At 28.0% G+C, this 16,528-nt stretch overlaps 1 pseudogene; it reads left to right on the forward strand.

Moving 5' to 3' along the window:
* The first annotated feature begins 8,935 nt into the window (after positions 1-8,935).
* On the forward strand, positions 8,936-11,391 carry LOC149510588 (25S ribosomal RNA; annotated as a pseudogene).
* Positions 11,392-16,528: the final 5,137 nt, after the last annotated feature.

The raw sequence follows: 16,528 nt of genomic DNA on the forward strand, positions 1-16,528 counted from the left end.
ATTATTTATTTAAAATCATTATGACCTTTTGTTTTGATATAAAACAATTGATTCAGTTTATAAAAGCTTATCCAAAATAAAAGAATACTAATTTCTTAATATTTCAAAAATTAATAAGCAAAAGTTTAAAAAAATAAATTAGTTTACCAAACAAATTCAAATAGTTATGCTTATTTGAACCATTGTCTATTTAAAATCATTATGACCTTTTGTTTTGTCATAAAATAATTGTTTCATTTCATAAAAGCTTACTCAAAATAAAATAATACTAATTTACTAATATTTCAAAAATTAATAAGTAAGCGATTTAAAAAGTAAATCGGTTTGCCAAATCAGTTCAAATAATTATGGCCATTTCAACAATTATCTATTTTAAATCATTATAACCTTTTGTTTGTTTATATAACAATTGTTTTTTATTATACAAAGTTTATTCAAAATAAAATAATAGTAATTTATTAATCTCTCAAAAATTAATAAGAGATTTAAAAAATAAATTTATTTATCGAACCAGTTTAAATAGTTATGACTATTTGAATAATTGTATACTTCAAATAGTTATAACCTTTTTGCTACCATAAAACAATTATTTCTGTTTATACAAGCTTATTCAAAATAAAATAATACTAATATAAAAATATTCCAAAAATTAATAACCGAGAGATTTTAAAAATAAATTTGTTTGCTAAACTAGTTCAAATAGTTAAGACTATATGAACCTTTATCTATTTTAAATCATTTTTGTTTTGTCATAAAACAATTTTTTCAATTCACACTAACTTATTTGGAATAAAATAAAATGAATTTATTCATACTAAAAAATTAATATGTAAGAGATTTAAAAAGTAATTCTATTTACCTAACCAATTTAAATAATTATGATTATTTGAACAATTATCTTTTCAAATAGCTATGACCTTTTGTTCTGTCATAAAACAAATGTTTTTGCTCATGTAAGTTTGCTCGAAATAAAAGAATACTAATCTATTAATATTTCAAAAATTAATAAGGGATTTAAAAAATAAATCGGTTTATCAAACTAGTTCAAATAGTTATGATTATTTAAGCAATTTTTTATTTCAAATTGTTATGACTTTTTGTTCTATTATAAAACAATAGTTTTTGTTCATACAAGCTTATTTGGATTAAATAATACCAATTTATTAATATTTCAACAATTAATAAGTAAAAAATTTTAAAAATAAATCATTATCTATTTCAAATAGTTATGGCCTTTTGTTTTATCATAAAAAAATCATTTCGGTTCATATAAGCTTATTTCAAATAAATAATACTAAGCTATTAATATTCTAAAAATTAATAATTAAGAGATTTAAAAAATGAATCTATTTAAGAAACAAGTTTAAATAATTATGACTGTTTGAACAATTATCTACTTGAAATTGCTATAACCTTTTGTTTTGTCATAAAATGATTTTTTTTCGATTTGTACAAACTTATTTTGAATAAAATAATACAAATTTATTAATATTAAGACAATTAATAAGTAAAAAATTTTAAAAATAAATTTGTTTACCGAACAAGTTCAAATCGTTATGACTATTTGTGCAATTATTTATTTCAAATTGTTATGACATTTTTTTTGTTATAAGACAATAGTTTTTGTTCATATAAGCTTATTCGGATTAAAATAATACCAATTTATTAATATTTCAACAATTAATAAGTAAAAAATTTTAAAAATAAATATGCTTACCGAACTAGATCAAATAATCATGACCATTTGACTAATTATCTATTTCAAATGGTTATGACATTTTCTTTTGTCATAAAAAATTATTTCAATTCATACAAGCTTATTTGAAATAAAATAATACTAAGTTATTAATATTATGAAAATTAATAATTAAGAGATTAAAAAAATGAATCTGTATGTCGAACAAGTTTAAATAATTTTGACTATTTTGATAATTATCTATTTGAAATCACTATTACCTTTTGTTTTGTCATAAAATGATTTTTTCTATTCATACAAGCTTATTTTGAATAAAATAATACAAATTATTAATATTAAGGCAATTAATAAGTAAAAGATTTAAAAAATAAATCTATTTATTGAACAATATCAAATCTTTATGACTATTTGAAAAATTATTTATTTCAAATTGGTATGACTTTTTGTTTTATCATAAAATAATTGTTTATGTCATACATGTTTATTTTGATTAACAAAATATTAATTTATTAATATTTTGACAATTAATAAGTAGAATATTTAAAAAATAAATATGTTTTTTGAACAAGTTCAACTAGTCATAATTATTTGAATAATTGTCTATTTCAAATCATTGTGACCTTTTGTTTTATAATAAAATAATTATTTTAGTTCATATAAGCTTATTTGAAATAAAATAATACTAATTTTTTAATATTCCAAAAATTAATGGGAAAGAGAATTAAAAAAGGAATCTTGTTACCTAACATGTTCAAATAGTTATGACTATCTGAATTATTATCTATTTCAAATCATTGTGACCTTTTGTTTTATAATAAAACAATTGTTTTAGTTCATATACGCTTATTTGAAATTAAATAATACTAATTTATTAATATTCTAGAAATTAATGAGAAAGAGAATTAAAAAATAAATCTTGTTACCAAACATGTTCAAATAGTTATGACTATTTGAACAATTATCTATTTTAAAATATTATGACATTTTGTTTTGTCATAAAACATTTGGTTCTATTCATGCAAGCCTATTTTGAATAAAATAATAAAAATTATTAATATTTCAAAAATTAATAACTAAAAATTTAAAAATAAATATATTTTCTAAACATTTTCAAATAGTTATGACTATTTAAACAATTATCTATTTCAAATTGTTATGACATTTTGTTTTGTCATAAACCAATTGTTTCTGTTCATAAAAGCTTATTTGAAATGAAATAATACTAACTTATTAAAATTTCAAAAATTAATAAGTAAAAGATTTAAAAAATAAATTTGTTTATCAAGTAAGTTCAAATAGTTATGACTATTTGAACAATTATTTATTTCAAATCATTATGATCTTTTATTTTGTCATAAAACAATTGTTTCTATTCATACAAGTTTATTTGAAATAAAATAATACTAATTTATTAATATTTTAAAAATTAATAAGTTGAAAATTTTAAAAATAAATTTGTTCACCAAACAAGCTTAAATAGTCATGTCCATTTAAACTATTATCTATATCAACTTGTTATTATATTTTGTTTTGTCATAAAATAATTGTTTCTATTCATACAAAATTATTCAAAATAAAATAATACTAATTTATTAATATTTCAAAAATTAATAAAAGATTTAAAAACTAAATCTTTATATTGAACCAATTCAAATAATTATGATTTTTTGAATAATTATCTATCTCAAATCGTTATGATATTTTTTTGTCATAAAGCAATTGTTTTTGTTCATACAAGCTTATTTGGAGAAAAATATTGATAAATTAATAATATTCTAAAAATTAATAAAAGATTTAAAAAATATATGTGTTTGCCAAACTAATTCAAATAGATAAGAAAATTAGAACAATTATCTATTTCAAATAGTTTTGACCTTTTGCTTGTCATTAAATAGTATTTTTAGTTCACACATGCTTATTTAAAATAAAATAATACTAATTTATTAGCGTTCAAAAAATTAATAAACAACAAATTTTAAAAAATAAATTTGTTTATCAAACAAGTTCAAATAGTTATGACTATTTGAACAATTATCTATTTAAAATAAATATGACCTTTTGTTTTATCATAAAACAATTTTTTTCAATTTATAAAAGCTTATCTAAAATAAAATAATATTACTTTATTAATACTTGAAAATTTGATATATTAGAGATTTAAAAAATACATCGAATTAGTTCAAATAATTATGGCCATTTGAAAAATTATATATTTCAAATCATTACAAACTTTTGTTTTTTCATAAAATAATTGTTTTTCATCATACAAGCCTATTTGGAAAATAATATTAATTTATTAAAATTTCAAAAATTAATAGGAAGAAGATTTAAAAAATATATCTATTTACTGAATTAGTTCTTATTTAAACAATTATCTATTTTAAATTATTGTAACCTTTTGTTCTATCGTAAAATAATTGTTTCAATTCATATGAGCTTATTTGGAATAAAATAATACTAATTTAATAATATTCCCAAAATTAATAACTAAGAGATTTAAAAAATAAATTTTTTTGCTGAAGTAGCTCAAACAGTTAAAACTATATGAACAATTATCTATTTGAAATCATTATGACCATTTGTTTTATCATAAAACAATTGTTTCAGGTCATAGAAGCTTATTCAAAATAAAATAATACTAGTTTATTTATATTCCAAAAATTAATAAGTAAGTTATTTAAAAAGTAAATCTATTTATCAAATCAATTCAAATAATTATGATTATGTTATCAATTATCTATTTCAAATTGTTATTACTTTTTGTTTTGTCATATAACAATTGTATTTGAACATTCAATTTTATTTGGAATACAATAATACTATTTATTAATCTTTTTAAAAATTAATAAGTAAGAGATTTAAAAAATAAATCTATTTATCGAACTAGTTCAAACAACAATGACTATTTGAACAATTGTAAACTTCAAATTGTTATAACCTTTTGTTTTGTCATAAAATAATTATTTTTGTTCATACAAGCTTATTCGAAATAAAATAATACTAATATAATAATATTATGAAAATTAAAAGCTAAGAGAATTAAAAAATAAATTCATTTGCCGAATCAGTTCAAATATTTAAGACTACATGAATCGTTATGACTATTTGTGTAATTATTTATTTAAACTTGTTATGACTTTTTGTTTTATCATAAAACAATTGTTTCTATTCATACAAGTTTATTTAGATTAAAATAATATTAATTTATTAATTTATTAATATTTCGACAATTAATAAGTAAAAGATTTAAAAAAATAAATATGTTTGCCAAATAAGTTCAAATAGTCATGAATATTTAAATAATTATCTATTTCAAATCATTATAACTTTTTCTTTTGCAATAAAACAATTGTTTCAGTTCATATAAGTTTATTTGAAGTAAAATAATACTAATTTATTAATATTCCAAAAATTATTAAGTAAGAAAACCAAAAAAAGAATCAATTTACCAAATAAGTTCAAATAGTTATGACTATATGAACAATTATCTATTTTAAAACATTATGACCTTCCGTTTTGCCACAAAATAATTGGTTTTGCTAATGCAAGCTTATTTTGAATAAAATAATTTAAATTTATTAAATTCCAAATATCAATAAGAAAAAAATGTTTTCTAAACACATTCAAATAGTTATGACTATTTGAACAATTATCTATTTTAAATCTTATGATCTTTTGTTTCGTCATAAGCTAATTGTTTTTGCTCATAAAAACTTATCCGGAATAGACATACTACTAATTTATTAAAATTCTAAAAATTAATAAGTAAAAGATTTAAAAAATAAATCTGTTTAACAAGCAAGTTCAAATAGTTATGACTATTTGAACAATTATTTATTTCAAATCATTATGATATTTTTTTTTGTCATAAAACAATTATTTATATTCATACAAGTTTATTCGAAATAAAATAATACTAATTTATTAATATTCTAAAAATTAATAAGTTGAAGATTTAAAAAATAAATATGTTTGCTGAACAAATTCAAATAGTCATATCCATTTGAACTATTATCTATTTGAAATCGTTATGGCATTTTGTTTTGTTGTAAGACAATTGTTTTATTCATACAAATTATTCAGAATCAAGTAATAGTAATTTGTTAATATTTCAAAAATTAATAAGACATTTAAAAGCTAAATCTGTTTACCAAACCAGTTTAAATAGTTATGACTATTTCAACAATTACCTATCTCAAATAGTATGATCTTTGTTTTGTCATAAAACAAATTGTTTTTGTTCATGCAAGCTTGTTCTGAATAAAATAATGCTAAACTAATAATATTGTAAAAATTAATAAGTAAGAGATTTAAAAAATAAATGTGCTTGCCGAACCAATTATAATAGTTAAGACTATTAGAATAATTGTCTATTTCAAATCATTCTGACCTTTTGTTTTGTCAAAAAAATTTTCTTTTCAGTTCATACAAGCTAATTTGAAATAAAAGAATATAATTTTATTGACATTTAGAAAATTAATAAGCAAGAAATTTTAAAAAAATAAATCTGTTTACTGAATAAGTTTAAATAGTTATGACTATTTGAACAATTAACTATTTAAAATTGTTATAAACTTTTGTTTTATCATAAAACAATTATTTTAGTTTAATACAACTTATCCAAAATAAAATAGTATTACTTTATTAATATTTCAAAAATTGAGAAGTTGGAGATTTGAAAAATAAATCAGTTTATCAAATTAGTTCAAATAATTTATGACCATTTGAACAATTAACTATTTCAAATCGTTATGAACTTTTTATTTTGTTATAAAACAATTGTTTTTCATCATACAAGTTTATTTGGAATAAAATAATATTAATTTATTAATATTTCAAAAACTAATAAGTAGGAGAATTAAAAAATAAATATACTTACCAGACCAATTTAAATAGTTATTACTATTTAAATAATTATATATTTCAAATCATAAAATAATTATTCATGTTCACACAAGCTTATTTGGAATAAAATAATACTTATCTAATAATATTATGAAAATCAATAACTAAGAGATTTAAAAAATAAATTTATTTGTCGAACTAATTCAAATAGTTAAGGCTATATGAATAATTATCTATTTCAAATCATTATGACCTTTTGTTTTGTCGTAAAACAAATATTTTTGTTCATATAAGTTTATTTTGAATAAAATAACATTTATTTTTTAATATTTTGAAAATTAATAAGAGATTTAAAAAAATAAATCTATTTACCAAACTGATTCAAGTAGTTATAACAATTTGAACAATTATTTATTTCAAATCATTATAACCATTTGTTTTGTTATTAAACAATTGTTTCTATTGATATAGTCTTATTTAGAATAAAGTATGCTAATTTATTGATATTCTAAAAATTAATAAATAATGGATTTAAAAAATGAATCTACTGGCTTGACCGGTACAAATAGTTAAACAAATTTATTTTTTAAATATCTTAGTTATTAATTGTCAAAATATTATTAGATTAGTATATTTTATTTTGAATAAGCTTGTATGAATAGAAATAATTATTTTATGAGAAAACAAAAGGTTATAACAAATTAAAATATATAATTGTTCAAATAGGTATAATTATTTGAAGTGGTTCCATAAATAACATTATTTTTTAAATCTCTTATAAAATTTTAAAATATTAATAAATTAGTTTTATTTTATTATGAATAAACTAGGATGAGTTGAAATAATTGTTTTATAACAAAACAAAAGGTTATAACGATTTAAAATAATAGATAATTATTCATATAGTCATAACTATTTGAACTGGTTTGATAAACAAATTTATTTTTTAAATCTCTTAGTTATGAATTTTTAGAATATTATTAATTTAGTATTATTTTATTCCAAATAAATTTATATGAACAGAAATAATTATTTTATGACAGAACAAAATGTTGTGATAATTTGAAATAGATAATTGTTCAAATAGTCATAACTGTTTGAACTTATTGAGTAAATTGATTTACTTTTTGAATCTCATACTAATTCTTGAAATATTAATAAATTAGTATTATTTTATTTCAAATAAACTTGTATGTTCAAAAATTATTGTTTTATGACAAAATGAAAAGTACTAACAATTTTATTTCAAACAAGCTTGTATGTTAAAAAATAATTGTTTTATGACAAAATGAAAGGTAATAACGATTTGAAATAGATAATTATTTAAATATCTATAATTATTTAAACTGATTCAGTAAACTGGTTTATTTTTTAAATCTCTTATTAATTTTTAAAATATTAATAAACAAGTATTATTTTATTTTGAATAAACTTTTGTGAACTAAAACAATTGTTTTATGATAAAACAAAAATGCATATCGATTTTAAATAGATAATTATTTAAATAGTTATAGCTATTTGAACTTGTTCAGTAAATAGATTTATTTTTCAAATCTCTTGCTTATTAATTTTTTGAAAGTTAATAAATTAGTATTTTTTTTCTTTTGAATAAGCTTGTTTGAACTAAAACAATTATTAATGATTTGAAATAGATAATTATTCTAATAATCTTAACTATTTGAATTGATTCAACAAACACATTTATTTTTTAAATTATTTATTAATTTTGAAAATATTATTAAATTAGTATTATTTTTATTTGAATTAACTTGTATGATCAGAAACAATTGTTTTATGACAAAATAAAGATCATAATGATTTAAGATTGATATTTTTCCAAATAGTCGTAACTATTAGAATTGCTTTAGAAAATAGCTTTAGTTTTTAAATCTCTTGCTTAATAATTTTTAAAATATTAGTAAAGTATTATTATTTATTTTGGATATGTTTATTAATTGAAACAATTGTTTTATGACGAGACAAAAAGTTAAAACAATTTTAAATAGATAATTGTTCAAATAATCATATCTAATTAAAATTGTTTAGTAAACATATTTATTTTTTTAAATCTCTTGCTTATTAATTTTTCGAATATTAATACATTAGTATTGTTTTATTCCGAATAAGTTTGTATGAACTAAAATAATAGTTTTATGACTAAACAAAAGGTTAGAACGATTTGAAATAGATAATTGTTCAAATAGTCTTAACTATTTAAACTGGTTCGACAAACATATTTATTTTTTAAATCTCTTACTTTTTAATTTTCAGAATATTATTAAATTAGTATCATTTTAATCGAATAAGCTTATGTGAAAAGAAACAATTATTGTATGACAAAATAAAGATCATTACGATTCAAGATAGATAATTGTTCAAATAGTTATAACTATTTGAACTGGTTTAATAAATAGATTTAGTTTTTAAATCTTTTATTAATTTTCAAAATATTAATAAATTTGTATTATTTTATTTTGAATAATTCTGTATGAACAAAAACAATTATTTTACCACAAAACAAAAGGTCATAATAATTTAAAATAGCTAATTGTTCAAATGGACATAACTATTTGAACTTGTTCGATAAACAGATATATTTTTTAAATCTCCTACCTATTAACTTGCAAAATATTAATAAAGTAGTATTATTTTATTTTGAATAAACTTATATGAATAGAAACAATTGTTTTATGACAAAACGAAAGATCCTAACTATTTGAAATAAAAAATTGCTTAAACAGTCATAACAATTTGAGCTTACTCAGTAAACAAATTCATTTTATAAATCTTTTACTTATTAAGTTTTGAAATATTAATAAACTAGTATTATTTTATTTCAAATAAGCTTGTATGGACATAAAAAATTCGTTTATCACAAAACAAAAGGTCATAACTATTTAAAATAAATAGCAAATATTCAAATGAGGACTTTAAAGGTTGAAGGGGGAAAGGTTCCATGTGAACAGCACTTGAACATAGATTAGTCGATCTTAAGAGATGGGGGGAGTTAGCCCAACAGCGCATCGAGTGCAAGCTTTGAAAGGGAATTGGGTTAAAATTCATAAGCCAGAACGTGGAGGCTAATGGCAACGTTATCTTTTTTGTTTGGAGTCGTCGGTAGGGGCTTCAACAAGAGTTATCTTTTTTGTTTAACAGCCTACCCACCCTAGAAACAACTCAGCTGGAGGGAGGGTCTAGTGGTCGAAAGAGCACCACACGTCACATGGTGTTTGGTGCACCCTCAACAGCCCTTGCAAATCTAAAGGATCATGCTATCCTTGCCTAGTTATACTCATAACCACATCAGGTTTCCAAGGTGAATAGCCTCTAGTTGATGGAACAATGTAGGCAAGGGAAATTGACAAAATGGATCTGTAACCTTGAGAAAAGGATTGGCTCTAAGGGCTAGGCACTGGGGTCCCAGTGTCGAACCTATTAGCTACTGGAACATTACTCAAGTTACTTCCATGGCGAAAGTAGGTCACCATATGCCGACCAAGGGATGGATAGGAAAAGCTCCCTCAAGGGTTTTTCTTTTCCCAAGTGATAAACAGTTGACTCAAAACTTATATAGACAAGGGGAATCTGATTGTTTAATTAAAAAAAAAGCATTATGATGGTCATTAAGGATGTTCACGCAATGTGATTTCTACCTAGTGTTTTGAGTGTCAATGTGAAAAAATTCAACCAAGCATAGGTAAACGATGAAAGTAACTATGACTCTCTTAAGGTAGCCAAATGCTTTGTCATCTAATTAGTGATGCATATTAATAGATTAATGAGATTCCCATTGTCCCTGTCTACCATCTAGCAAAACCATAACCAAGGGAATGGGCTTGGTAGAATCAACAAAAAGAGAAGACCTTATTAAGTTGACTTTAGTCTAACTTTGTGAAATGACTTGAGAGGTGTAGGATAAGTGGGAGACCTCATATGAAATTGAAATACCACTACTTTTAACATTATTTTACTTATTTTGTGAATCGAAAGCAGGGCACAACCCCTTTTTTTGGACCAAGGTGGACCTGAGTTAGTCAATCTAGGTAAAAAACATTCTTGGGTGGGGAGTTTGGCTAGGAAGGCAAATTTGATAAAAGATAATGCAGGTATCCTAAGATGAGCTCAATGAGAATAGAAAACATATGTGGAACAAAAGGGTAAAAGCTCATTTGATTTTAATTTCCAGTATGAATATGAATTATGAAAGCATGGCCTATTAATCCTTTATACCTTTGGAATTTAAAGCTAGGGGTGTCAGAAAAGTTACCATAGGGATAACTGGCTAGTGGTAGCTAAGCATGCATAGCAACATTGGTTTTTGATCCTTCGATGCCAACTTTTCCTATTATTGTGAAGTCGAATTCACCAAGTGTTGGATTGTTCACCAACTAATAGAGAACATGAACTGGTTTAGACCATCATGAGATAGGTTAGTTTTACCTTATTAATGGCAATGTCACAATAGTAATTCAACCTAGTAGAGAGGAACTATTGATTCACACAATTGACCATCGTGCTTGGTTCAAAAGTTAATGGTGCAAAGCTACCATGCACTAGATTATGACTGAACACCTCTAAGTTAGAATCTGGGCTAGAAGCGCACATGTGCTCGTCACCCGATTATCAACCCACAGTAGAAACCTATGGCCCCCAAAGGTACATGTTATAGGTGCAGCCTCTGAGGTGAACAAATTATGCGGGCCTCCTTAGAGCTTAATTCTCATAAAACGGCAAGTAGAATCCTTTGCAGATGACTTAATTATGTGATAGAGTACTGTAAGTGGTAGAGTGGCCTTGCTACCACTTTGCCATGATCCACTAAGATTTAGCCTTTTGTTGCTTCGATTCATCTTTTCCCCTCACACCCATTGAAGTCTATTCACTTTATTTTTTTAAACTATAACTCTTTGGGGTAGGGGATGAATGGTGTTCTCTATTGCAATCGATTAGGCTGGTGGATAACATCCCTACCTCAAGCATCCAAGTAACTGACAACCAAATGCCTTTGTTATTAGTTATAGGAATAGGCTCACCCTTGGTGCGGTTAGCCCTTGGATCAATTATGCCTGCACACCATTGATAGCACTTGGCCCTTGGTTTGTACGGGCAATCACATCCAACACCATTGGCAGATATTGGCCTATTATTTCCTTGAATACCATTAGCAAATGTTAGCCCCTTAGTTCAGGATGCTACTTCAAACACCATTGCTAAATGTTGGCATTTGTAAAAAATTATCAACCTACGAAACTCAAGTGCTTAGCACAATTCTAGCTTGTCAAAGATTGTGCTATAGTATTAGGCATTCTAGAAGCCCATAGATATGATCTTCCTAGGACTATGTTTAGGCAATCTCGCACATGGGTTTGATCATGCACTCATACCTTGATCATTAGTGCTTGCATATGGGTCTGACTATGTGATCGTACATTGCTCACAAATGCATGCACCCAGACCTAGCTTAATTCTACCAAACCTGAAAACCTTACTTGTGTCTCTAGAGTCTTGATTACTGCCCATACCATTATTTTGGGTAGTTCCCTATGACTTAGGACTCTACTAAGCCTTATGGCTTGGTTTGCTTGGTAGTAGAACCCTATCATACTAAAATTAAGACTATTCCTCAACTTAGAGAGAACCCTTGGGCTTGGACCAGCTTGTGGACCATGGCACATACACATGCCCCAATTCATCTAAGTGCTCACCAGTGCCTACACCTGAGCCTAGCTCAATTCTATAAAACTTAAACACTGTGCCTAAGCCTCTAGAGTCTTGATCATTGCCCATACCACTATTCTAGGCTAGTGCCCCACAACCTAGGCCTCCAGTAGGCCTTAAAGCTTGGTTCTCTTGGCAATCAGACCCTTTTCTATTAGAACTAGAACTGTTCTTCGACTCGTAAAAAACATTTGGGCCTAGATTAGCATTTAGACCATGACATATGCACTTGCCTCGACCACCATTGAGACATGTTGGCCTTTAGTCTTTATACATGCTTTGACCTCTAGTGGCACATGCTAGCCTTTTGTATAAGTAGTTCCCTTAAACATTATTGGCATATGCTAAGCCACACACCGAGTGTGGTATCTTGGGCCTAGACCACATACCATGCATATTACCATCGACCAATTGGTGGGTTCAGGCACATCTTCACATTTTTACCATGGAATGCCATTTTAATGGCTTGCCAATTCATCTAAGCGCTCACTAGTGCCTGCACCTAGGGCTGGCTCAATTTCATGGAACCCGAACACCGTGCTTGAGCCTTTAGAGTTTTGATCACTGCCCATACCACTATTTTTTGCTAGTGCCCCATAACTTGGGCCTCTAGTAGGTCTCCAGGCCTACTCCCTCTAATAGTCGGACCCTTTTCTGCTAAAATTGGAACTGTTCCTCAACTTAGAGAAAACCCTTAGGCCTGGAGTAGCTTGCAAACCATGACACAAGTATATGCCTTGACCACCATCAGGATATGTTGGCCCTTGGTCTTAGCACATATTTCGACCACCAATAGCACACGTTGGCCTTTTGTGTGAGCAGTTCCCTTGAACACCATCGACACATGCTAGGCCTTGCATCACATATGAGTATCCTAGGCTCGAGCCTTGTACAATGCATACCACGATTGGGCAGTCGGTGGGTTCCAGCACATCTTCACATTTCTGCCATGCCAATGCCATTTTTATGGCCTATAAACTCACATAAGCACTCACTAGTGCCCACACTTAGGCTTGGCTTAATTTTGCCAAACTTGAACACAGTGCTTAAGCCTCTAGAGTCTTGCTCACTGCTCTTACCACTATTTTGGGCTAGTTCCTTATGACCTGGGCCTCCAGTAGGCTTCAAGGCCTAGTCCCCTTTGCAATCGAACCCTTTTCTATTAGAACTAGAATTACTCTTTGACTCAAAGAAAACCCTAGGCCTGGATCAATTTATGAACTATGAAACATACATATGCCTTGACCACTATTAAAAGATGCTGGCCCTTGGCCTTCGTGCATGCTTTGACCACCATTGGCACATGCTGGCCTTTTGTGCAAGTAGTTCCCTTGAACATTAATGGCACATGCTAGGCCACACACCAAGCATAGGTATCTTGGGCTTAGGTCATATACTATGCACACCATGATCAAGTAGTAGATAGGTTCAGGCACATCTTTATATTTTTGCCATGCTAATGCCATTTTTATGGCTTGTAAATTCATATAATGCTTACTAGCTCCTGCACCTTGGCTTGGCTTATTTCCACTAAACTTGAACATCATGCTTAAGCCATTAGAGTCTTGATCATTGCCCTTACTACTATTCTGGGCTACTTCCCTATGACCTAAACTTTCAGTATGCCTCAAGGCCTGGTCCTCTTGGTTATCAAACTTTGTCTCGCTAGAATTAGAACTGTTGCTCGACTAAAAAAGAGCCACTAGGCCTAGACTAACTTGCAAACCACGGCACATGCAGATACCTCGACTACCATCAAGACATGTTGGCACTTGGTCTTAGCACATGCTTCGACCATCATTGGCACATACTGGCCCTTTGTGTGAGTAGTTCCCTCGAACACCATCGACACATGCTAGGCCTTACACCAAGTGCAGGTATCCTATACCATAGTCGTGCACCATGTGCATCATAACCAAGCAATAAGTGGGTTCAAGTGTCATGGTTCATAAGCTAGTATAGGCCAAAGGGTTCTCTCTAAGTTGAGTAGCAGTTCAAGTTCTAGCAAGATAGAGTTTGACATCTAAGGGGACTAGGCCCTGACGTTCACTAGATGTTTAGGTCATGGGGAACTAGCCTAAAACAATAGGATAGGTAATGATCAAGACTCTAGAGGCCTAGGGAAGGTGTTCAGGTTTGGTAAGATTAAGCTAGGCCCAAGGGTAGGCGTTGGTGAGCATTGCACGAGCATCCAATCAAACCCAGGTGAGAGCATTAATGGTCAACGAGTAGGTACACAGTCGAGCCCAAGTATGAGCACACCTGAACACAATCTTGGAAGGATCAATTTTTGGGGCTTCTAGAAGGCCCAATAATCAACATGATTTTAGCAAGTCAAAGATTGTGCAGCAACACCAATCCCTTAGAATCAAGAATTGTATCTTATCTCCTAAAATCATAATATTCAAGCCAGTGTAATCCATAAAGTTTAGAAATGTATCTTGGCATTAATTGTAAGGGGGATTCAGTTATAAATAGAGAGATTCTGACCCTTATTGTACACACACTAGAACCATTGAGTAATAACATCCTTACTTTTGCCTTAAACTTTGTTTTATTCTTTTGTTAGCCTTTTTGCAAGCACTTCTTGTGGCCTTTCATTTTGTAACGTATTAGGTGGCCAAGCCTTGTAGTCTAAAGTGTCCATACACCGTTTCTTATGTTAGGCTAATTTGGGATGTGAAAGAGTCCATTCTTATATCTTGGAGCTGTGCGAGCCTGAAGCTTGAGTCTTGACTAGTGACACAAGCACATCTTCATATTTTTGCCATACAAATGCCATTTTTATGGGTTGTAAATTCATAAAACGCTAACCAACACCCGTGCTTAGGCTTGGCTCAATTCTGCCAAACCTGAACATCAGGCTTAATCCTCTAGAGTCTTGATCACTACCTGTAAATTCATAAAATGCTAACCAACACACACACACCCCTTAGGCCTAGCTTAATTTTGTCAAACCTGAACACGAGGCCTAAGCCTCTAGAGTCTTGATCACTATCTGTTCTATTATTCTAGGTTAGTTCCCCATGACCTGGACCTGTAGTACACCTCAAGGCTTGGTCCCTTTAACTTTCAAACCTTGTCCTACTAGAACTGTAACTATTTCTCTACTAAAAAAAAACTCTTGGGCTTGAACCAGCTTGCAAACTGTGACATATGCACATGCCTCAACTACCATCAAGACATGTTGGCCCTTGGTCTTAGCTTTAATTACCATCGACACATGTTGGCCTTTGGTGCAAGTAATTCCTTTAAATATTATTGGCACATGTTAGGCCGTGCATCATGTAGACCATGATTGGGCAATAGTTGGGTTCAAGCACATCTTCATATTTTTGCCATGCCAATACCATTTTTAATGCTTGTAAATTAATATAACAGTCCCTTATGCCTTCATGTGAAGTTTCATGGTAAGATGACTCATTTTCTATTTTTCATGATTTTTAAATTTTTTCATGGTTTGAGATTTTTTAAAATTCTTTTAAAAGAAGTTTTGGCCTTAAATTTAGTATACGTGATCCTTGTATTTTTGTAGGCATCCAAAAAAAAATTCAACTAAGAACTCAAAGTGTAAAAGATCTTATGGCCATTTAAAAAAAGCATCCTTATTTTAGACACTTGAATGGTTACTGGTTGCAAACCTGTAAAAGCTCTTATGCTTTTTTAAGGGGTTGTGAGTTGTTGAGGTTCCTTGGGGGATAAGGGGCCAATATAAGGGCTAAGGACCAGCACCCATTATACATCATGTGCACACACCCCTTGGCTCCATTCCCTAATCGTTAGAACCCTCAATGCCATTGATTAGGTTCTCCAATGCTTTTTTAAGGGGTTATGAGTTGTTAAGGTTCCTTGGGGGATAAGAGGCCAATATAAGGGTTAAGGACCAGCACCCATTATACATCATATGCACACACCCCTTAACCCCTTTCCCCAATCATTGGAACCCTCAATGCCATTGACTAGGTTCTCCAACAATCTTTTAATGATGGTGCCCTAGGAGAAAAATACGGCACCAGTATATGCCTTAGCCTAGCATGCACATCAAGGCCTAGAATCAAACTTTAACTAATGCCTCGACCATCATCAGCACATGTTAGCACATGGTATGAGCACATGCTTAGACCATCATCAACATAAATTAGCATTTGGTAAGGGTACCTATCTCGACCACCATGACACTAGCTGGCTTTGGTGTCGACAATTACCTTGACCACCATTGGTACATACTGGCCCTTAGTGAAGACATATGCCTTGATTAGTATCGATAAA

Source organism: Durio zibethinus, chromosome 28, assembly GCF_047325235.1.
Source record: "Durio zibethinus cultivar Kanyao isolate XHJ-2024 chromosome 28, ASM4732523v1, whole genome shotgun sequence".
Taxonomy (NCBI): Eukaryota; Viridiplantae; Streptophyta; class Magnoliopsida; order Malvales; family Malvaceae; genus Durio; species Durio zibethinus.